At 40.3% G+C, this 25128-nt stretch overlaps 1 pseudogene; it reads right to left on the reverse strand.

Moving 5' to 3' along the window:
- Positions 1-637: 637 nt before the first annotated feature.
- LOC118842359 lies at positions 638-24544 on the reverse strand (annotated as a pseudogene).
- Positions 24545-25128: the final 584 nt, after the last annotated feature.

Raw genomic sequence — 25128 nt, forward strand, 5'->3', positions numbered from 1 at the left:
CAAACTAAAGGTTAACACACCTTCCACATCTGCTCTCTTGCAGGGGCGGAGGACCTGGAGCCAGAATCAAGTCCCTCTCTTCTTACACATGGATTTTCTGTTTTTCTGGGAAGCATTCCCCCAACTTCACTTGTGATACCACACTGAAAATTTCCCAGACTCCTCCTCTTCTGCTACTCCACTTACGGGATGCTGAGGAGCCTGGGGTGAGGCTACTCTGGGAATATTTAATGTTGGCAGCTTAGTTCCACCACGCATAGTAAAGCAAGTGCAATACAGAATCAGAATGAGTTTGAAGAAACTTAGCATGAGAGGTGAATCTGATTCCTGTCAGCGCTTCCCACTTTATATTAGCTTTAGTTCTGGACATTTCATAAAGGAATTCTGGTGTTGCGTTCGAGAAAAAGCAGGTTGGAAAAAAGTGTCACACTTTTATTTTACTCTCTGCCCTTCCCCAAAATGAGTCTGGGCAGCAAATTCAGTGACCTGAATTCAAATATGGAACAACATTCCAAAACAAAAAAGGTCTCCTAGATTTGAGTATTGTCAAGCAGGTAGCTGGGGAGATGCCAAGAAGTGATGAAACAAAACTCTTAACCTTAAAAAAAAAAAAGACCCAGAAGGAGAGAGAAAATGCTCAATACTGGTCAAAAAGGTAAATGTACCAGAGGCCTGGGAAAATTTGCCATTCTGAACTAGTGACCTCCTAAATAAGAAAGGGAGATTGTGTTTCTGGCATAAGCTCATTTAATTCCTGCCCACCTTTGAAATGGGAAGGGAAAAGAGGAGAAATTCTTTTTCAAAAGAGTAAATATTAAATATCAAATGCTCAGCTCTTTCCTCTAGGGATCAAGGGAGCTTGCTTATTTTTGAATGGACACTCATGCCTTTGTGGATGGGTGTGCCCGCCCTGCTGCTTCACAGAGAATTTTTGGCTAGAGCCTCCTGGATTGTATGTATGTATGCATATACACATACGTATTTATACATACATGTGTGTTTATGTACATGGCGCACAGGTGTGTATGGGTATACATATGCATGTAGATACATAAACATATATGCACATGCATAATGCACACATATATACACACATATATACATACATGTACACACGTATACACATATATATAGTCTCCACCTCTTGGTCTTGGTCCTGCCCCTCCTCCCTTCCATCCCCTTTCTCCATAGGCATATCCCAATCCCTTGTGATCTCTTCCACAAGAGCAAGCACATCAGCTTGCTGTTTTCTGATCTCTTCATCAGTCATTGCTGCTAAATGCTTTGGAAAGTGGTTGGGAGGTGGTTATTAAGCCACACCCCAGAGTCTTCCCCACAGCTGTTGAGATGGACATCGTGCTGTCATGCAGAGAGAACATTGGCATGGCAGAGAGAACAGTTTCATTGGTACAGCCTAGTCTGACCACTTGTAAAACTTTAGGAAGATTCATTGTTTTCAAAAACTCTTCTGCAGCATCAAACACATTCAGTCCACTTAGTTTCTTTGCCTCCACCCTCTGCTCCCCCGCCCCCACAAAAAAAAAAAGCTGACAAGACTGGTGCACAGCCTTCTGCGTATCACTCTTTGTTACTGGGATGCTTAGTTATCTCCGTAACAGTCTGTTTAAAGATGGAGGCTGTCTGCTGGATGGGGTGAAAGGCGTTGGGGAAAGCGCTGTATCAAATCTGGTTTTCCCTTGACTTGATTAGAATAGCCACAGTGCATCCACTGCCTTTTCTTCTTCATCTTACTCATGAGCATTTTTGCTTAGAAAGGAATAGGTCCTTAGAGCTCCCAGGTAATGTACTACCTGAGGTTTATTTTAGAATTTCTTCCTCCCTTGGAATTATGTCCATGGGATCATAGTGAGTGCCTCGTGGAGTAATAACCCAAATGCTAGCAGTCTGCCTAACCAAGAACCTCTCTGGCTGGCACTTCATTAAGCTTTCTGGGAACTAGGAACCAACTTCTCTATCTCCAACAGTTCCCTTCGAGATGTGTTCTTAACAAAATAAGGGATATCTGAACAAATTCTAGAACTGCAGAACTCACAAAATAGCAGAGGGAAGCAGGGATCCAGCCCAGGACAGCCGGGATGGTCACTGGGTAAGGTCTATCCCACAGAGCTGGGGGTGGAGGAGAGCGGAGCCCAGCATGGGTGGTGGCAGGGACAACCAGACCAGGAGCTGGGCAGATCGGGACTTAGCACCCTGAATCAGTGAGCTGTGGCAGTTACCAGACTTCTCAAACCACAAACACCAAAGACAACAGAGAAGGTTAGTGGGAAAAGCTTCAGGGGACAGAGTGGAAGGAGTTCCTGGTTCAGCCACTGCCCCAGGGGCAGCGGGGGTGGTGCAGCTACAGAACTACAGCTGCAGTTGCTTCCGGCCCCAGCCCACCTGGTGGGAAGAATTAAGTGGTGGATCAGAGCAGGAGTGCACAGCCTGCTTAAGATCCCAGTCAGGTCCTGGCTGATGGTTCTTGGGGAAGGAGGAGTACTGGTGTGGCAGAGCTGGCTGTATAGAAATAGCTCTGAAAACAACAGCACATCCCCTCAAACTTGGAACAAAGTACTCTTTACTCTACAAGCAGTCATATCCCGCTGAAAAACTCAAGGGTCAAGTAAGTTGACTGGGAACGTGGCCAGGCAGCGAAAACACACCCAGATTCATTCTCAGACTTTGGAATCTTTCTTTGGTGACAAAGAAAACCAAAATATACAGCCTAAAGAAGACAACAAAGTCATAGAGCCTACAACAAAAGCCTCCAAGAAAAACATGAACTGGTCTCAGGCCATGGAAGAGCTCAAAAAGGAGTTGGAAAAGCAAGTTAGAGAAGTAGAGGAAAAATTGGGAAGAGAAATGAGAATGATGCAAGGAAACCATGAAAAACAAGTCAATGACTTGCTAAAGGAGACCCCAAAAAATACTGAAAGAAATATTGAAGAAAACAACACCTTAAAAAATAGACTAACTCAAATGGCAAAAGAACTCCAAAAAGCCAATGAGGAGAAGAATGCCTTGAAAGGCAGAATTAGCCAAATGGAAAAGGAGCTCCAAAAGACCACTGAAGAAAATACTACCTTAAAAATTAGATTGGAGTGAGTGGAAGCTAGTGACTTGATGAGAAATCAAGATATTATAAAACAGAACCAAAGGAATGAAAAAATGGAAGACAATGTGAAAGATCTCATTGGAAAAACCACTGACCTGGAAAATAGATCCAGGAGAGATAATTTAAAAATTATTGGACTACCTGAAAGCCATGATCAAAAAAAGAGCTTAGATATCATCTTTCAAGAAATTATCAAGGAGAACTCCCCTGATATTCTAGAGCCAGAGGGTAAAATAGAAATTGAAAGAATCCACCGATTGCCTCCTCAAAACGATCCCAAAAAGAAAACTCCTAGGAATATCGTTGCCAAATTCCAGAGCTCCCAGGTCAAGGAGAAAATACTGGAAGCAGCCAGAAAGAAACAATTTGAATATTGTGGAAAAACAATCAGGATAACACAGGATCTAGCAGCTTCTACATTAAGGGATCAAAGGGCTTGGAATACGATATTCCGGAAGTCAATGGAGCTAGGATTAAAATCAAGAATCACCTACCCAGCAAAACTGAGTATCATGCTCCAAGGCAAAATATGTACTTTCAATAAAATAGAGGACTTTAAGCTTTCTCAGTGAAAAGACCAGAGCTGAATAGAAAATTTGACTTTCAAACACAAGAATCAAGAGAAGCATGAAAAGGTAAACAAGAAAAAGAAATCACAAGGGACTTACTAAAGTTGAACTGTTTTGTTTACATTCCTATGTGGAAAGATGACGTGTATGATTCATGAGACCTCAGTATTAGGATAGCTGAAGGGAATATATATATATATATATATATATATATATATATGTATATATATATATATATATATATATATACGTGTGTGTGTGTGTGTGTGTGTGTATATATAGACAGAGGGCCCAGGGTGAGTTGAATATGAAGGGATGATATCTAAAAAAATAAAATCAAATTAAGGGATAAGAGAGGAATATATTGAGAGAGGGAGAAAGGGAGAGATAGAATGGGGTAAATTATCTCACATAAAAATGGCAAGAAAAAGTGGTTCTGTAGGAAGGGAAGAGGGGGCAGGTGAGGAGGAATGAGTAAATCTTGCTTTCATCAGATTTGACCTGAGGAGGGAATACCATACACACTCAGTTGGGTATCTTACCCCACAGGAAAGAAGGAGGAAGAAGATAAAAAAGGGGGAACAATAGAAGGGAGGGCAGATGGGGGAGGAGGTAATCAAAAACAAACACTTTCAAAAAGGGACAGGGTCAAGGGAGAAAGTTCAACAAAGGGGGATAGGTTAGGAAGGAGCAAAACAGAGTTAGTCTTTCACAACATGAGTATTGTGGAAGGGTTTTACATAATGATACACATGTGGCCTATGTTGAATTGCTTTCCTTCTTAGGGAGAGTGGGTGGGGAGGGAAGAGGAGAGAGAATTTGGAACTCAAAGTTTTAAAAACAGACATTCAAAAACAAACAAACAAAAGGTTTTTGCATGCAACTAGGAAATAAGATACACAGCCAATGGGGCATAGAAATTTATCTTGCCCTACAAGAGAAGAAGGAAAAGGGGTATGGGAGGGGAGTGGGATGACAGAAGGGAGGGCTTACTGGGGAACGGGGCAACCAGAATATACGCCATCTTGGAGTGGGCAGAAGGGTAGAAATGGGGAGAAAATTCATAATTCAAACTCTTGTGAAAATCAATGCTGAAAAGTAAATATATTAAATAAATTAAATTTAAAAAGAAAATAAGGGATAGAGGCCTTATTACAAAAGATAAACTAGATAATTTTGACTCCATGAAATTGAAAAATGTTTACACAAACAAAATTGATGCATATAAGAAAGGAAAGTCAGCTGGGGAAAATAATCTTTGCATCAGACTTTTCAGATAAGGATTTGGTATCCAAAATATATGTACCACTCACAGAAATTCATCCAAAAGCCATTCCCCAATAGGTAAGTGGTCCATGGATATGAACAAACGGTTCTCAAAAGAACTACAAACTATTAAAACCATATTTGTTCCAAATGTCTAACAATAAGAGACATGCACATCAAAACAACCCTGAAGTTTTACATCATACTCAGTAAGTTGGCAAGAATGACACAAGACAGGAATAGTCAATGGCAGAGGGGTTATGGGAAGATGGGCACACTAATGCATTGTTGGTGGAGTTGTGAATTAGTATAACCATTTTGGAAAGCAATTTTGAATTACTCAAATAAAGTCACTAAAATGTCCATTCTCTTGACCCAGAGATTCTACTGCTAGACATATAGCCCAAGGATAAAAAGAAAGGCCCCATATACACCAAAGTGTTTATAGCAATACTTTTTTGTGTGTTAGCAATAAACATAAACAATGTCTAAACCAACTGTGGTATATGAATGTATGATAAATATGAAGAATTCAGAGAAACAGAGAACAACTTACATGAACTGATACAAAATGAAATAAACAGGGCCAATGATGAAGAATGCTACCCACCTCCTGACTGAGAGTGGATGGTCTCAAGATCCCAAATGAAATATATATTTTCTCATGGGCAATGTGGGGAATTATTTTTTGCTTGATTATGCATATATGTTACCAGATTTTTGTTTTTCTTTTTTCCCCAGTGAGAGATGGGAGTAGGAGGGATCAAGAGAAAATAAAGGCTTATTAATTGAAAAAATATAGAATTAGCATTAATTTTTTTAAGTGAAGTAGGCAGACCCAAGAAAATAATATGCATAATGATTACAGCAACGTAAAGGGAATGAACAATGACCATGGAATAATCAAAAATGAATGTCGCAAAATTGCAAAGTACAAGCATCCTCTCAAAGAAGAAATATGAAAAGACACCTTCTCCCACTTCTTTGCAGAGGTGGGAAGTACCCATTAGTGTTCCACACATAAATGTGGAACATTAGATATATTTTCAAAATTTTTTGATGTATTGATTGGTTTTGCTGGGGTTTTTTTCTCTTCCTTTTTTTTTTTAATTCTTTATTATATAGAATGGCTCTGTGGAAGAGTAGCCATACAGAGGGAAATTTAAATGATATAAAAACAAAACATATCAATAACAAAGAAAGTTTTAAGTTATTATAAATGTAGAGACAAGAGGTGATGAGTCAGAACTGGGGTGGTAGTTGTGTGGATATAGAAAATGGAATGGAATGTAAGAGACAATGTAGAGAAAGATTTGGCAACTATTAGATGTATGGGTGAGCAAGAGAGAGCAATTAAGGATGATACTGAGCTTGTGAACCTGAGACTGGAAAGATGATGTTGTCTTCAACAGTAATACTGAAGTTCAGAAAAGGCTGGGTTGGTGGAAGAGGGGATTTAAATATTGATTTTCAGGTGCCATGTTAGACATGTTCGGTGTTCGGGTATATAGTTCTATCAATTCTCAAGTTGTATGTATCCCAAGGAGGCACTCCATCCCACAGGGGGATCCAGATCTGGACTAGGTCCAGTCACTGGAGGAGCCTGACCCTAAAGAGAAAGAATAAGGCTTTTTCTCCCACTTGCTGGCTCATTGCACCCCCATTCCAGAGTAGAGCTCCTGTGAAAATCTCTAATACAAAGCTTACATATGGCTCATTTCTAGGGTCTCCCTCAGAGAGATGAACAGGACCCCTTTTTAAAAAAGTTACTTAAAGGACATGATTTATTTACTCTACCACAAAAGAAATGCTTAAAACACAAAAATCTCATAAGCAGACATTAACAAATAATTAAAATATGAAACAGTAACACATCACTCCTATTACACACTCCCTTGAAAAGTAGGAAAAAACCCTTCCTCCCACCCCAAATCTGTGGGACTGGTACACAGATTTCACTTTCCTCTCAGTCTGCTCTGCCTTAAAAGCAACTCAAAATCTAGACCTTGGTCAGCTAAAGTGTGGTTTATGCTCCAGATGGTGGCCATCTTCTCCTGAGAAGAACTTAGTTTGAGGAAACACCTCCCACTGGACAACCAGCACCTAATTCATGGATTACAGACCTTTAAACTTACAAGGTAGCCACCAAGGCTGGAAGTGTCCATCTCTTAGGCTCGCTATTTGGTTACCTATGCTCAGCCTAAGAAAAACAAAGCAAAAGAAGCAGCTAACAACTTGAGATCTAGTCTCAGGCTTACCTAGGCAAGCTTGTATTCTCAATGCCATGTGCTTAGAGATGTCATAGCACCTTCTGGAGAGAAATCTCCTCCCCCTACTGCCAGCAGTCCAAAGCTGAGTTAGGATTGCCTGTGTTTCTACAAAGAGGACTCCTTGAAAAAGAACAGAGGCTTTTTTTTCTTACTCTCCTGTCTAGCCTACTGAGGAGAGCAACTCTTTCTGGTCTGGTTGCCAATCCTATTTGGCACAGCATTCCCTTTCACAGGGACCAAAGAACCAAGGGTGTCTGATCATGTGCCCTTTATGAAGGGACCAGAAGAGAAATGTCTCACCAGAAGAGGCTCAGCTCTGTGGGAAGATCTCACATCCTATTTCCCTGCTAAGCTTATTTATCCTGGTTATCAGACTTAATTTTTTAAAAAAATATTTTTATTGTTATAGTTTGTTTAGGCACCATCTGCATTTTCCCTAGCCAGAGCTATATGGCTCTTACCCTGGGAGAGGAATAAGATCCATTCCCCCAGACCAATTTGAAGCTTGCAGCAGAGTAACAAGGTAGGATGTTCAGACCAAAGGGAAGACTGCAGTTTTGTCACTCTGAGCTTGTAGTGCTTTCTAACTAGCTGACAGTGGCTGAGTCTACTGGAACTACAACTAGGAGCAAGTCCACAGTTATGTTTCTCAGAGCCAAACCTAGACCAAGAGCTTGCAGAGCTTAGACCAGGAGGGCTGTGCTCAGATTTCACCCTGGATCAGATTGCTTTGTGTACACAGAAAGTTTACAGGCATCCAGTCTGAGCTATCCCTGAGATCCTAGAATAACTTAACAATAAATACCCTGAGAAAGCAGAGGACAACCCATGAGGACAGAAAACAGGACCAAGAACAGCCCAGCCATTCCCTCCACAAGTTTGCTTGACTCTTAAGTTGGGAAGTAAGACTGGAGGAATGAGCAAACAAAATATGAATCCTGTATAAAAATGTTGACAGGGATGCTCAAGATACAAATCCAAAAGAAGATGATTATTCTAAAACATCTACAAGTAAAATGTCAAAGAAAAATACAGCTTGGGGGCAAATTTAGCTAGAACTCCAGGGAGAGATAAAGCAAGAGCCTTTTTAAAGAGTTTTAAGAATGATTTTATAAACATGTGTCTGGGGCTTCAATCATGCCAAGAACACTTAAGGTGGAGGGACTAGCTTCTGGGGGAAGACATTCTTTGTTTCCCCTATCACATAGTGGGAAAAGCCATTTTCAATTTGCTGAGTAGCTGGAATAGGCTTCATGTTTAAAAGCTGTCAGACTGGCACACTCTCTTTCCTGAGGCCTCTCAAGAGGGTGAATATCCAAGTTCATCCATAGCATGGATGCCATTAGCTAAACTGGTGAAGAGGGAAGGGAAAACTTGCTCCCTCTCCCTTTTTAAGTCCACTGGCTCCAAGAAATGGGTTTGGGTTTTCTTTTTGGTCTGTTTCCTTTGTCCTTTCCATTCTAGGTACATGCAGTGGAATCCCTGCTGGACCTGAAATTGAACCATGGTGATCTTGGAGCCAGGCTCCACACTAGAAGTACAGACAGCCAATTTCAGCAGGGAAGTCCTGAGAAGCCCAGGTGCCCAGGGTTTGAACTCAAGGTGGGTCTTTGGATTTATAACTTATAGGAACTAAACTAGGTCATGAACCTAATCCTCTTCTCCTCCCCAGAGACTGAAGTGGTATTGAGGAAATGTTTGTATGGTTATTCTTGCTGTACCTTTCAAGTAAATATTTCTTTGTAAAAGCCAAGTGGTTTAAAAGCTAAGTGGATTGTCAAGTGGTTAAATGGAACTGAGGTGAAGAGGACTTCCTACAATTGAGGAACACCATTGATGGCAGCTGAAGCCAATGGCATAGAGTCTAGACATCCATGAACTTCCTCAAGGGTATCAGCACACCTTGGAGCAAGGGTAAAATGTGACATACCTGGTCTTCAGGCAGTGGAGGCCAGGGTAGGTACTGTTATAAATATAATGAGAGCACTAGAAGAGAAAATTGGAAAAGAATTGAGTTACAGAAGAAAGAATTGGAAAGAGAATTAATAGCTTGACATAAGAAGTATAAAGTCTTATCCAAGCCACAGACTCCTTGAAAATTAGAATGGACCAAACAGAAGTTAATGACTCCAAGAAACAACATATAGTAAAACAAAGTCAAAAGACTAAAAAAGAAAGAAAGAAGGAAGGAAAATGTAAGATAACTCATATAAAAATAATTAATCTGGAAAACAGATTGTGGGGAGATAATTTAAATTTTTGCACTACCTGAAAACCCTGACCAAAAAAAAAAAAGCCCAGACATCACATTTCAAGAAATCATAATAGTAAACTGTCCACATCTCTTAGAACCAGCAGGCAAAGTGAAAATAGAAAGAATTCACTGGTAAATTCCTGAAAGAAACCCCAAAATAGAAATCGCCAAGAACATTACAGCCAAAAAGCAGAGCTTCCAGGTCAAGGGAAAAATAGTGCAAGCAGCCAGAAAGAAATTAAAATATGGAGGGGTCACAGTCAGAATCACACAAGGTTCAGCAGCCATCATTGTAAAAGAGTGAAAAACTTAGAATATGGTGTTCCGGAAGGAAAAGATTTAATCTTACTACCAAGCATGATTTACCTAGCCAAAATGAGTATAACTTTACAAGGGTGAAAATGAATCTTTAATGAAATAAAGAACTTTCAAACACTCCTGATGAAAAGAATAAAGCTGCATAGAAACTTTAAAATACAAACACATGTCCAAAGAAACATAAAAAGATAAATATGAGGGAACAATCATGAGGGACTAAAAAAAGATGAACAATTTACATTCTAATATGAGGAAATGATAATGTGTCTCTTCAGAACCATATTAACAAGACAGAGGGAGAGGGAGGGATTGTGTTATGTTTCAATGATCTTGAAAGAAGGTAAAGGGAGAAAGAAAGGAATACACTGAGGGGGAGGGGAAGAGAAAAGTTGGAGGAAATTATCTCATATAGTGAGATATGCATATGTAAGGTATGCAAGCCAAAGACTATAGGACTATAGAAAAAGGATGAAGGAATGGATAGGTAGTGGAAGACACTTGAACCTTTTTTTTTAACCTGAACTGATGAAAGGAGAGAAGAATGTATATATATATATATACATACATACATACATAGATACAGAGAATCAGACACATAAATACATTTCACTCAATGGGGAAAAGAGAAAAAAAATGATAACAAAATTCATCTGGAGAAACAAAAGGTCAAGAAAATCAATAGAATCAAGGGAAAAAACTGGGAAGGAGGATGGCCTAGCAGTACCCAGTCTCAAACTACATTACAAAGCTGTACTCATCAAAACAATTTTTTACTGGGTAAGAAATTGAGAAGTTGATCAGTGGGATTAAGTACACAGTATACAGAAGCAAATGAGTACAGTAACCTAGTATTGGATAAACACAAAGATCCCAATTACTGAAGCAGGAATTCACTATGTGACAGGAACTGTTGGGAAAACTGGAAAGCAATCTGGCAGAAACTAGGCATAGACCAACATCTCACACCACATACCAAGATAAATTCAAATGGGTACCTGTTTTAGATATAAAAGGTGATACCATATGCAAATTAGTGGAGCATGGAAGAAATTACCTGTCAAATATATGGATAAGGAAAGAATTCATGACCAAACAAGAGATAGAGAGGTTCACAAGAAATGAAATGGATAATTTTGATACATAAAATTGTCAAGTTTTGCACAACCAAAACCAGTGCAGCTAAAATTAGAAGAAAAGCAGGAAATTGAGGAATCTTTGCAGCAAGTTTGTCTCATAAAGATCTCATTCTTAAAATATATGTGAAATTAAATCAAGTTTAGGAGAATAAAAGCTATTCCCCAATTGACAAATGGTCAAAGGATATCAATACACAATTTTCAGAGGAAGAAATCAAAACTATCAATAGCTATATGAAAAAATGCTCCTAATTACTAAAAATTAGAGAAGTGCAAATTAAAACATCTCTGATGAACTACCTCACACCCATCAGATTGGCTATCTTGCCAAAAAAAGGAAAATTACAAATGCCAGAGGTGATATGGGAAGATACATACACTAACGCATTGTTGAGAGAGCTGTGAACTAGTTCGGCCATTTGGGAAAGCAATTTGGAACTGTACCCAAAAAGCTATTAAACTATGTTTACCCTTTGACCCAGTGATACCAGTACTAGGTCTATACCCCCAAAGTATTAAAGAAAGAAGAAAAAGACCTATAGGTACAAAAATATTTATAGCCACTTTTTTTGTAGTGGCAAAGATTCAGAAACTAAAAGAATGTCCATCAATTGGGGAATGGTTGAACAAGTTATGCTATATGAATGCAATAGAATACCATTGTATTGTAAAAAATAATGAAGGTGATGGTTTCAGAAAAATTTGAGAAAATTTGTATGAATTGATACAAAGTGAGCAGAACCAGGAGAACAACTTATGCAGTAACTGCAATATGCAGTAAAAGCAATAATCAACTCTTACTGATACTTATTAATGACTTATTTATTATTAATTAATGACTTAGTTCTTATTAATGACTTAATTCTAATTAATGACATTAATTCTGATCAACACAATGACCAACCATATTTCCAAAGGACTCATGATGAAACATGCTATCCATCTCCAGACAGAGAAATGATGAACTCAGAGTGGGGAATCAAAGCTCTTCTTCCCTCTTCCTCTCTCCCTCTTCCCCTTCCTTGTCCTCTTCCCTCCTCCTCCTCCTCCTCCTCCTCCTTCTCCTTCTTCTTCTCCTTCTCCTTCTCCTTCTCCTTCTTCTTCTTCTTCTTCTCCTCCTCTTTCTCTCTCTCCCTCCTTCCCTCCCTTCTTCTCTCCCTTCCTCCTAATGTGGAAATTTGTTTTGCATGACTATACATATTTGTAGTGGTTTATGTTTCTCTTGCCTTCTTAATGACTGGAGAAGGGGAGAAGAAATGGGAAGTATTTAGAAAATAAAATAAAACTGAATTAAGAAAAACTAACAACCAATCACAAAAATAAAGAAAAAGGAGGGAAAGATGAGAAGGGAAAGGGGGAGAATAGGAAGAAGCATAGATTAAGGAAGAATAGGTTCTAAGAAAAATAAACTCTAAGAAGAGTAGATTTACAAAAGGGGCTTAAAAGAAAAGGAAGGATAAGTACCTGTTATTGGGTTCTGAGTGAGAAGAGAGAAGAGAGAAAAGAGGGGCAGAGGGGCAGAGGAGCAGAAGCAGATTGCATCAAACCTAGAGCACTGATGCTAAACCCACTCCTCTCTCAGCACCCTCTTCTTTTTATAGAAAGGACAAGAAACAAAAAGAAGGAAAGTATAAGAGAATAAAAGTGGAAACAGTTTCTTCTTTTTCTTGCACTGATTTTGCTTATCCAAAAGCTTTTGAATTTCATATAATCAAAATGGTCACTTTTATCTTTTATGATAACTCTCTCTTATTTGGTTAAGAATTCTCTCCCTAGTAATAGTTGTAAAAGGTGCCTCATTCCATTCTCTGATTTTTTATATGATATATTTAAGTCTAGTTTCCACTTAAACCTTATTATGGTATATAATGCTGGCCTAGACCTAATTTCTGCCAAAATCATTTCCAATTTTCCTAGGAATTCTTGTAAGAGAATCCTTCCTCTGGTAGCTTCTGTTTTTCAGTTTTTCAAACATTATTAAGGATCTCACTAGAGTGTGGTATCCATTATTGAGTAAGTCAAAGAATGGTCCCAGCATTCAAGCTCATTGCACTAGGCAATGTAGCCTCCTCACTAGAACATGGTAATACTATAGGATCTAAAAACCCAATGGAAACCCAGTACTTCCAATTTAGGAAGATTCTCAGATATTAAACAAATATTCACTGAGACTCTACTAGGAATTCACCTTCCAGGGGTATGTGAAATGAATAAATCCTTAAAAAAAGGAGTTTGCAAAAACCTTGGATATCAACTGGTCTAATCCTCTCATATTATTTGTAATTAGTGTTCCTTGGTTCAAATTTGGGCCTATTTACTAGCTATATGGCCTTGTCCAAGTTATTTCCCTTCTCTAAACCTCAATGGCCTTACCTGTAAAATGAAGTTATACTAGATCATCTTTAAAGTCCCTTTTTCCAACTCTAAATATTATGACCTTGTTGATCTTCCACAGAGAATAAGGAATTCAAAGCAGGGCCCCTAGGCTGGGATTGAAAAAAAGTTGGTCAGCTTGATGGAAAGAGGAGTAACTGCAGGGAAATTTAGGAATAATTTAAAAGAAGGCGACTGAATCCCAAATGCTACTTGGAACCTCTGAACTATCCAAGGAAATGGGGCTGGGAGGTTCAGAGATGGGAAACACAGAGGCTATTGAGAATGCTGCTTTGACTTTCCTTCCCAGGAAATATGAAGAGAAGGGACCAAAGTCATCTCAGCCCTAACAAGCCTCTCAGTTTCAAAACTAGGATGAGATCAACACATTCCTAGAATAACCCAGGATTGGAGGGCAAGGACAGAAGGTAATAAAGTAGGATTCTGGTACAAGGGAAAGAGCCTTATAAGGGAGACATAGGTTTGAGTAACAGTTCTGCAAATGACTCCTTTGTGTAATCTTGGGTAAGGAAATTCTGCACTCTGGACCCCAATGTCCTCCTCTATAAAATTAAATTCGTATTGTATCCCTGTTTTGCATATACATCGTGTGTGATTGGGAATAATGTGAAATAAAGATAGAAATGTAGGTTGGAACCATATTGTGTCAAGACTTGAATGACAGCTTGACAAGTATATATTTTATCCTAGAGATAAAATAGGGACCCACTGAAGGTTTCTGAGCAAAGGAAATGACACAATCAGTGCCTTAGGAAGATCTGACTGAACTGAATGAAGAGAAGAACTATTAGAAGCAGAGAGACCAATTAAGAGGCTACTAAAATAATGCAGAAGAGAGGTGATAAAGGCCTGGTTATGTGAGAAGGGGGCAAATGTACAAAATGCTGTGGACATATCATTAACAGAACTTGGCTATTAATTGGCTATCAAAGCGAGAAAGAGGGAAGAGTCAAAGATAACACTAAGATTGTGAGCCCAAGTGACAGAAAGGATGGTGGTACCCTCAACAAAAATAGGAATGTTTGGAAGAGAGACTGGCATGGGGGACAAGATAATAGGTTTCATTTTGAATATGATGAGTTTGAAATGTCAACAAGACACAAGTCTGGCAGTCAACTGGGTGGGTCTGGACTTCAAGAGAGAGGTTTGTGGCTAGATATACAGACTTGGGAGTCAGCCGCATGAAGATCATAACTGAATTAAAGGATGTGGTGAGATACCAAGAGAGAGGGTATATAGTAAGAAGGAAACATGCTTAAGAGGCAGGAGATGGATTATGATCTGGCAAATAAAAACAAGAAAAAGTGGATAGAAAGGAGAACTGGGAAATGCAAAATTCAAGTGGAAGGACTGGTCAAGGAAAATGAACCTTCAGAACAAGTTACAGGAATCAGCAGTTATGAGATGATAATTATGTTGATGATAATATTAAAAGCTCACATGGATATAGGAGCTTTACAAACATCACCTTCAAGCCTAAGAACATCCCTGTGAAGTAGGTACTACAGGTATTGTTATGCCCATTCATAGATGAGGAAACCAAGGCTTAGGAAAGTTAAGTGACTTGTTCAAATTCATACAACTAGTGTTCAACCTTTGCATCTTTGGTAACCTTTAAGAGAACAGTTTCAGTGAAGTTTTGGGGTCAGAAGTCAGACTTACAAGAGGTTTAAAAGTAAGAAGAGAGTAAGGAAATGGCAGCAGAAGTATAAGAGTTTCGTTTTGAAAGGGAGAAGAGATATAGTACAATAGTCTGAAGGCATGGTAGGATCATGAAGATTTTCTTAAGAATCAAGGAGCCCTGTGCATGCTTATAGGCAGTGGAAAAGGTATCAGTAGAAAAGGAGAGACAGAAACTGAGGGTGGTAGGTGGGAATAAGCTCCCAAAGGAGATAGAAAAGGATGGTAGCAAGAGCACAAATACAATGGTTGACCTTGGCAAAGAAAAAGACTCCAATATCTTTCCCAGAGGTTAGAGCAAAGAAGGAAAGAATTTGAGAAGACATAGAGAGACTTCGAGGTAAGTAGTAGGAGAACTAAGAAACTCAGGAAGGATTGCCTTGATTTTTTTCAGTAAAGTAGGAGATGAGGTCATCTACTGAGAGGTGAGGTAGGGGGCAAAATATATTGAAAGCTTGAGGAGATGGGAGCTGCTTTCTAATAGCTGATGGGGGACACATGATAGACGGTCAATGAGAGAAGAAGGAAAGAATCATTACATAGATGTGAGATCAGATTACACATATTTGTAGTGGACCAACTCAACCCAGTTGCTTAACTTCCTCCAGTGGTGTTCAGGTAGCTTTTGAATCAAAGCTAAGAAGGTAGATAGTGGAAATAACCCAGGGTTCATTGGCAGGATGTGGACAACAAAAGGAGAGTGGAGCAAGCAAAGGTAGAGGACAGTGATGCATGGTTGAACCAGTTGGCTATTGAGTCAAGACTGTGAAGGAGAGAAAGTAAAACTAGAGCAAGTGATGTACTGGAAGTCACATTGAGGACAAAATAAAGGTTTAGGCTAGAGGCAGAGACAGAAGGACCAATGGTTATGACCTAAGAGAGAAATTTCAGAATTCAATAACATGGCAGTGATGGGGAAGTCTGAAGAGTCACCATCCCTGTGTGTAGCTGAGATAGTAAAGCTCTAAGTCATGGAGTTGGGAAGGTTATTGAGCTGAGAGGTCAGGTTGTTTGAGGAGACAACATGAAATCACCGAGGATGAAATCAGGAAAGGGTGGGGTGGAGAGGGAGACTGTGAGCCAAGTATTGAACTTGAGAGAGAAGGGGAAGTGAGCTGAGGACTGCTGTATGACTACAACATGTGGACCAAATGACAGAAATGGATGGAATATACCTGAAAAGATTATAGATTTAGAACTGCAAGGCACCTTATAGGTCACCTAGATCAACTCCCTCATTTTATAAATGAGAAAAAATGGGGTCTACAGAGGTTAAGTGACCTGCCTAAGGTCATACAGGTTGTAAGAAACAGAGCTAGGATTTGAATCCAGGTCCTCTGATTCCAAAAACAAATGTCTTTCCACTGTACCATACTGAGTGATAAAGGTTGCCACTGGAAGTGTCAGTAGAAAGCAAATAATCTTCAGACTCCTCTTTTTGGCCAGGGTGAGGTACCTTTCAGAGAAAACCAGTTTTCCATGACTACAAGACTGAATGAATATGAAGAGATGAAATTTAGGGTGAAGGAAGGCTTGTTAATAACAGAACTAAGATTCCAGATGGCACAATAGAAGAAGAGGACAGCAATTGGGTAAAGGCAGGACAAAGCAGGGCTGAGGTGGATTTAGTTGAGAGTATGAGGAGTGGTAGTAGAAGAAGGTTTTACCCAGTCAGACCAGACTGAATCACAGGGCTGGAGGTGGGAGGTTAGTAGCCACTGGATGGGGGAAGTGCCAGGTGACTGGGAATTTAATTAATCAGAGCAGGGGATGAGAAGGTCAGTAGTGATGGCAGCTGGAATAGTCATACAATAAGAAAGGACATTGCATTCAGACCCTATCTGGCATAGCCACTTGACTCTTCTATTCCTTACTTTTGAAAAATTATATTTTCTAATAAGCAAAAATCCACCTTCTCTCCTTCCCAATTCTCCTCATCCCTCCCCTAATTGAGAATGAAAGAAAAACAAAACCACTATTACAAATATGTATAGTCAAGCAAAATAAATTTCCACATTGGCCATGTCCAGAAAAAAATGACTCATTCTACATCCTGAGTCTTTCACCTCTCTATCTGGAAGTGATAGCATGTTTCATCATGAGTCTTCTGGAATTGTGCTTGATTATTGTGCTGATCAGAGTTCTTAATTCTTTCAGAGTTGTTTGTCTTTACCATATTGGTGTCACTGCATAATTGTTCTCCTGGTTCTGTTCATTTCATTCTTTATCAGTTCATAAAAGTCTTTTTAGGTTTCTCTGAAACCATCCCCTTCATCATTTCTTATAGCACAAAGATATTGTATTGCATTTTTATGTGATTAGAATGTGATATGAATGTGAATGAAATGATGAAAGGTGAAAGAACTGATGAAGAGTCTAGTTTCAGAAAAAGACTGGAAAAACATTTATGAACTGATGCAAAATAAAGTGAGCAGAATCAGGAAAGAAATTTATATAATAACAGAAAAATTATAAAGATAATCAACTCTGAAAGATTCAGTAATTCTGATCGCTACAATGACCAACCACAGTTCCAAAGGACTCATGATAAAACATGCTATCCACCTCCAAAAAGAGAACTGATGGATTCAGAGTACAGATTGAAACATATTTTCTTCCATTTCTTTCTTTCTTTTCTTTTCTTGCTTGGAATATGTCTAATGTGGAAATTTGTTTTGCATGGCTATACATATTTGCAATGGGTTTTATTTTTCTTGCTTTCTCAAAGGGTCATGGAGGGAGAAGAAGAGAATTTGGAATTGCAAATAAAATTTTTAAAACTAGGAAAAAATACATATACATACATGTATATATGTGGTATATATTGTATGTATGTGTGTATATATATACATTACATTATATATATATATAATATACATACACATACACACACACATAAATGTTTGTTCTGCCATTCCCCAGTTTATGGGCACCCCCTCAGATTCCCATTTGCCACCTCAAAAAGAACTACAAATACTTTTGTACATCCTTAGTTTGTTTTGCTGAATACTAATCCTTCGCTTAAACTACCCTCCTACTAACTCCCCCTTTTTCTTTCATTTCCCTGTGAGCAAGATGCATTTTTCTACCCAACTTTGCGTGTGTTTGTATTCTTGCCTTCTTTGACCAGTTAAGATTAGAGTGAGGTTCAAATGTCAGCAGTTCCCCCCTCCCCACCTCCTCCTCCTTGTTTGTATGGACATCTACTTGTACAACTTGACTCTATGGGATAATTTTCTTAATCTTCCTTTCTTCCCCTCCTCTCCCATTATATTTCTTTTCTCCTCTCTTTCCATTCTTTTCTTAAGAATAAGACATGACAACCCGAAAATCCATAGAACTGAATGTTGTGAACTAAAAATTTTTTAAAAATTAAAAAAAAAGAATGAGACATGACAAACCACTCCCAGACCTTCCATCTAATTAGACCCCTTCTGTGACTCCTGATGATGATAGGATTCAGTGGGTACACATGTCTCCCCATATTAAAATGTAAGCAGTTCATCCTCATTTAGTGCTTGTTTATGTTTACCTTTTTATGTTTCTCTTCACTCATGTTTGAACTTCAAAGTTTCTATGCACCTCTGGTCTTTTCATCAGCAATGCTTGGAAGAACTCTAATAAAGGTCCATTCCCCTCCCCCCAATAGGATTATGTTCGGTTTTTCTGGGAATGTTATTCTTGGCTGTAAGCCTATATTCCTTGCCTTCTAGAATATGGTATTCCAAGCTCTCCATTCATTTATCATTGTGGTTGCTAAATCATATGAGATCCTGACTGTGGCTCCTTAGTACTTGAATTCATGTTTTCTGGCTGCTTACAACATTTTTTCTTTGACCTAGAAGCACTGGATTTTTGTTCCTGGAAGTTTTTATTTGGGAATTTCCATCAGAAGGTGACCAGTAAATTCTTTCTATTTCCACTTTGCCCTTTGGTTTTAAGAGCTCTGGGCAGTTTTCTTTTACGTTTTCTTGAAATATGATGTCATAGTATTCAGGTAGCACAATGATTCTTAATCTTTTCTCTCCTTCATCTATTTTCCAAATCACTTGTTTTTGGTATGAGATACCTTAAATTTTCTTCTATTTTTTTCAATTTTTTGACTCATGGAATTTTGGCTCATGGAATCATTGGTGTCTGTTTGGTCCATTCTAGTTTTCAGAGAGTTTATTGCTCAGACAAGGTTTTATACCTCTTGTACCAAACTGTTAATTTCCTTTCTAATTCTTTATTCCATCACTCATTTCTTTTCCAGCTTTCCCTCTAGTGTTCTCATCTCATTGGCAAAAACATTTTAAACTCTTGTTTCATCTCTTCTAGGAATTCTCATTGAATTTGTACCCAACCTGTGTCTTTCTCTGAGGCTTTGTTTGTAGATTTTTTAGTTATTCTCTTTTTCCAGGTCTGTGTCTTGAGCATCACCATGCCTATAATAGTTTTTTATGGTCAGATTCTTTTTTTGTTTGCTCATTCTTCCAGCCTATTTCCTGACTTCAGACTTGATGTTAGGGCGAGGCTCTATGCATATCTGGAGGAAAAGTCTAGGCTGGTCCTGTTGTTGTTTTCTTGGGGTATTGAGTGTTGTGTTGCTCCAGGATCTCAGAGACAGTTCAGGGACCTATGAGCTTTCTGTGTTCCCAAAGTGGTCTGATTGCTGTCCTCCTGGTCTGAAGCCTGCAAGTTCCTGACCTGGGTTCGAGTCTAAGCATAGTAGACTGCTGCTGGATTCAGTCCCCATCACTCAGCAGCAAAGTTCTGCTGGTTCAGAGTGACAGAACTGCAGGTTCCCCTTTGGTTTAGGACTCCTTCCCTAGTTATTCTCCTATAGACTTCTGAGACATCTGCTGCTTGCTTCTGAACCTGTTCCTTTGTCTAACCCTTGCCCAGGGCCTCCCTATCCAGGAATGCCACCCCAGCACAGGATCCCTTATCATTCTACTCTGAGTCTGTGACCCAGAACTGGGTAGTAGCTGACAAAGCTGCTGGTTGACACCTGTCCCTATTGGTATGGGTTGGGTGGTGCCCTGGTAAGAGTCTGGGACCTCTGCTTATTCTGGTTGAGTAGCCACTCACTGCACTGAAATGTTCCCCATATGGTGCTCTTGCCCAGTCCCTGTCCCTAGTGTCCACAGACCTCTCTGTCTATCTCCATATGCCAACTTTGGCTGGAAAAATGTTTCACTGTAACTTTGTCTTGGAGTCTGGTGTATTTTCTAGATTTGTTTGGAGGAGTTTGGACTAGATTGAAGGAGCTCACTTTACTGCTTCCTTCTACTCTGCATCTTGGCTTTGCCTCTTCTATCCCTTTCCATCATCATCTTTGAGAGGGGCTAGTGTGGGACAAAGAGGGTCAGTGGTAATATAGCCAGTGGGATCCTGCGGCAAAGCTGCCTCCTAGCTCCAGGTAGCATGTGGCCACTTCAGAGGCCAGAGGAGCAGTACTGGCACCAATGTGCCTTCTTCTTCCTCAAAAATGATGGCCTTTGGTAGTGACAGAAGGCTAAAGGCAACCTTTTTTCTGATGTTAGTGGTGGGCAACACAAGCATAGATATCCTTTCTATAGATGAAAGCTAGGAGATCAGTGTTTCCAGGAGGCCTCTAATCCCATTTTCTGATGAGAGCTGAAGGTTGGGGTCTCTTCTTTCCCATGTTGAGTGATGGCAGCAATCAGAATAAGTTCTGGGTGGGGAGTGAAACAGGGGAGGTGTTAGGGTAAGTGGAAGAGCTTCCAAGGTCCTTTCCAGTGCTGATATTTTGTGATTATCATGGTTACCTAAATTAATATTTATGATTATGATATTTTATGATATGTTAAATTCTAGAGTTGTCGAGTGAGGACAATCATCTCCAAACACCTTCATTACCAGTGAGATTCTCCCTGTTTGGCCTGAGGGGTAACCAAGGCCCAGAGATGATAAATGACTTGTCCAAGGTCATGCATTTCTCTTGATCCCCACATTTTTGGGGTGTCCTTTTCCCTTGGCTCTGATAAACCCTTCTGTTTATTTCCGTACAAAGCCTCCTGTCCCCGCTCCCCCAGGCTGTCCAAGGCTGAGTGTTGGTGAGAGCAATTCTAGCCTCTTTCTTGACCCTTGGGAAGCAGGGTTCACTTCCCTTCAAAGGGAATGCTTATCTCCTTGCTTGTTTGGCAAGCAGTCAAAGAAAGAAAAAATATGCAACTGGAAGATGTTGGATCTATTCATAGGCAATTTGGAAATCATAACACAGTGGGACAAAAAAATCATCCTAGTCGGAAAGAGAGGATGTCCTCTGACAAGAAGTCCCTTCCATTCATTCAGTGCTTTGGGAGCATTTGGGGGAGTACCCGGCCCTGCACTAAGCCCATGGAGGAGTCTCATGTAACAGGAAGAGCACTGGGCTGAAAATCAGCAGACCCAGCTCTGGTCATGGCTCTTTAATGTAGGCAAATCCTCTCCACTCTCCAGGACTCAATTTTCTCCTATGCAATAAGGAGGGATTGGACTGAGTTTCTTTCTTCCTTACTATCTCACTCCTTCCTAAATCCCACCCCTTTTTGCACCTCCACATATATTTCAAGGGCAAGATACACAACAGTGTTCCATAGCAGGGGGTAGCTCCTAGGAGAGGGGGAGATGCTGGACAGGCCACATTTCTTACCTTTCCTGTCTCACGGATAGAATTTTCATGCCCTTGTCCCCAAGGACAAATAATGTGATACTATAATTTCATGCCTAAGGCACACACACCCTGCCCTGAACCAACTTCAAAACCTGCTGTGTCTCAGAAACTGTCTTAATTTCAATCATTTTTATAGGCGTGAAATCAGGGTCCTGTTTACTCAGAAGGCATAAGTGTGTGGAAGATGAGGAATACAGGAAAAAGAATTTTATGGGTCACAAAATGATAACATCAATAAACATGAGCCTAACATTTCAGACCTGAAAGTGGCCCCCAAACACAGAATGTTAGAATTGGAAGAGACCTTAGAATGCTGAACGTCAGAGCTGGATGGGAGCTTAGCACATAGAACATGGAATATTAGAGTAAAAATGGGCTTGAGAGGTCATTCAGTCCAACACCCTCATTTTACAGGTGAGGAAACTGAAAGTGGTTTGTCCATAGTCACCCAGCCAGCTAGTCACTAAGTTGAACAAGAACCCAAGTCTCCCAACTGCCAGTCCAGTGTTCTAGGTACCTCAACACAACTGGGTACCGAAGTGCCTCTGTGATGTTCAACATTTTTTAGTAGAGACTTAATTGAAGACGTAGAAGGTGTCCTTGTCATATTTATAGCTAATGCTGGGAGGAAAGTTAATACCTTAGATGACATAGTCGGGATCCAAAATAATCTTAACAGGTTAGAATAATGCGATTAACTCCCCCATAAACTCCACATAAAGTCCTGCGTTTGGGTTTAAAAAAAAATCAACAGCTCAAATACAGAATCCAGTTTATTGTGATTCCCTTCTCCAACAGGGCCTCACACCTGGTAGTGGGTCCCTTACGATATTTTTTTAATTGAATGGTGTTGATTGCTTGATAAGTTGTCACTCAGTTTCTGTTTGAAGACTTCCAGGGATGGAAATGCCACCTGATGTTAAAATGACAATTGATGTTAAAAGATCAGCAATACAAATATAGTGGCAAAAGGGCAGGAATAAGTAACTGGCGGCGTTTCCCCTGAGAATGACGTGGGTTTTGGCAGACTACAAACTTAATATGTTGTCAGTATGGAATTGTCAATTAAAAACAAAAAAAAAATGGAGAAATTTCAACTCCATAGTGCCCTAGTTTATATTCAGTTCAGAGCACCACATTTTAGTCAGTAAGTCAATAACATTTGTTAAGTGTCTACTATGTGCCAGGCGCTGTGCTAATGTGTTCAATCATGTTTCAATCGTGTCTGACTCTTCATGACCCCATCTGGGGTTTTCTTGTCAAAGGTACTGGAGTGGTCTGCCATTTCCTTCTCCAGATCATTTTACAGATGAGGAAACTGAGGCAAACAGGGTTAAATGACTTGCCCAGGGTCACACAGCTAGTAAGTGTCTGAGGCCAGATTTGAACTCAAGTCTTCCTGACTCCAGGCCCGGCACTCTATCCACTGCACCACCCAGCTGTGCTAGGCATTTCTTTTTACAAATATTATCTCATTTGATCTTCACAACAACGCTGTGAGACAGTTGCTGTTATTATCCCCATTTTACAGCTGAGGAAACTGAGGCAGTCAGAAATTAAGTGACTTGCCCAGGGTCGCATAGCTAGTAAGTGTTTGAAGCCACATTTGAACTCAGGTCTTCCTGGCTCCAGGTCCAGAGCTCTATCCTCGGAGCCACCTAGCTTCCTGTTTAGGCTTTTTTCCGCTTAGTCCCTGAGGTCAGAGCTAGAAGTAACAGGTTGTTCAAGGAAGGAAGACTTCAGCTCAACGTAAGGCAAGAGAGTGGGGAAAAGTATGAGTAGTCAGACAATAACTGAGCGCAGGACAAAGTAACCAGAAAGCGAGTACTGTTAAGCAGAAGAAAGGTTGGACCTGTTTTACTTGGTGCAATCTGACTAAACTTGGATCCGCAGTTTGGAGCTTGAAGGAAGAACTTCTAAATAGTCAGTAGTCCTGAGGTGGAAGAGGCTACCCCATGAGCAAGGGGGTTCTCTGACTACTTCATGAAACATTTTAAGCGCCTTCTATTATGGGCAAAGCTCTGTTGTAGGGGGAATCCTCTGAGTTCCCTTTCCAGCTCTATCCCAGAGTGGGAGGGCTTCATTGGGAGGTAGCAGGTTGGCCATGACAAGAGGTTTAAGATAGAGCTTGGATGACCATTTGCTGGGGACACTCTTCAGGTATGGATTAGACTTCTGGGCTTCCTTCCAGCTCTAAGATTCTGTGATTCTGGTTCCTTTGAAGGAGATTAAACATTGACAACCCTTTCCCTCTTACAATGCCGTCCCATGTGTGTATTTATTGGGGGGAGAGGAGGAAGCTATGTGTGCATATGAATATCTCTGTCTATATGTTTGCATATGTACATGGGCTGTTTATATTTTCAAGGCAGCATCTATGGTGCAAGGAGCATGAGACGAGGAAATTCAGGTTCTTGTGCTGACTCTGCAACTAACTCATTGGATGACTTTAGTAAGTCCATTCCTCCCAACTTCCTCCTCTTCATAATGAGGACTTTGGACTAGAGGACTCCTTCCAGCTCTTACAGGATCATAGAGGATCTTAGAGGTCATGGAATCCAACCCTCTTATTTTACAGCTAAGGAAACATCATCTTCTGTATTTTATACTTCTAAAACATGATAAGTTGGAATCGTTCCCTTATACTGCCCTGAAAAATAATACACATTCCCACCCACATGTGCTTATTTGTATATGCGTTCAGATGTCCATAAATGTGCACACATACATACATAACTATACCTTGTTTGAAGTCGGGGCCTGGCCACAGTCTTTCCTCCTTATCTCTGATAACCCTTTGGCCCTGGATACTAGCTGCCAGAGCCAGGGACATGTGGACAAGTTGAAGTGGCCCTGAGAGGTGGCCCTCGGAAGCTGTCATCTGTCCAATGCCTCACTCTGAGGGCCAACAGATCCTGAGCAGGTTCCCTCCTCCCCTCCCCCACCTCCCCAAAATAAGGTCAACCACAGCTTGACCCGCCTTGCCCTTCCTTGGATCACACTTGCTTCCTCCCACTATTACAGCCTCTAACATTTCTCCTTACCTTGTTCCCTCCCCCATTATAATCCCCATACTCCTCCTTTCCTCCCTCCACATTCCTTCTCCCTTCTTCCTCCTCCATTACAACTTCTTCCCCTATTTTTCTCCTTCCTATCATATGTCTCCTTCTCCCTTCTCTCCTTCTGTATTTCTTTCTCCTCCCTATCACATCCCTAACACCGCTAAAGTCCTCCTTTCCTCCACATTCTTGCTTCTTCCTCCCTCTCCCATTACAGTCCGCCACATCACACCTTCCCCCATGATACTCATCCCCCCCTCATTTCTCCACACTTCTCCTTCAGTCCTCCTCCCTCTTTCCAACCTCCTCCAGGCCCGGTCCTCCCACCCTAATCAAAGCTGATTATTAATATAGCAGGGATGATCTGGCAGGACCCCTTTTTGCTTAGTCTAGGGCATCTCCCATG

This window comes from Trichosurus vulpecula, chromosome 3 (assembly GCF_011100635.1).
Source record: "Trichosurus vulpecula isolate mTriVul1 chromosome 3, mTriVul1.pri, whole genome shotgun sequence".
In the NCBI taxonomy this organism is placed as follows: Eukaryota; Metazoa; Chordata; class Mammalia; order Diprotodontia; family Phalangeridae; genus Trichosurus; species Trichosurus vulpecula.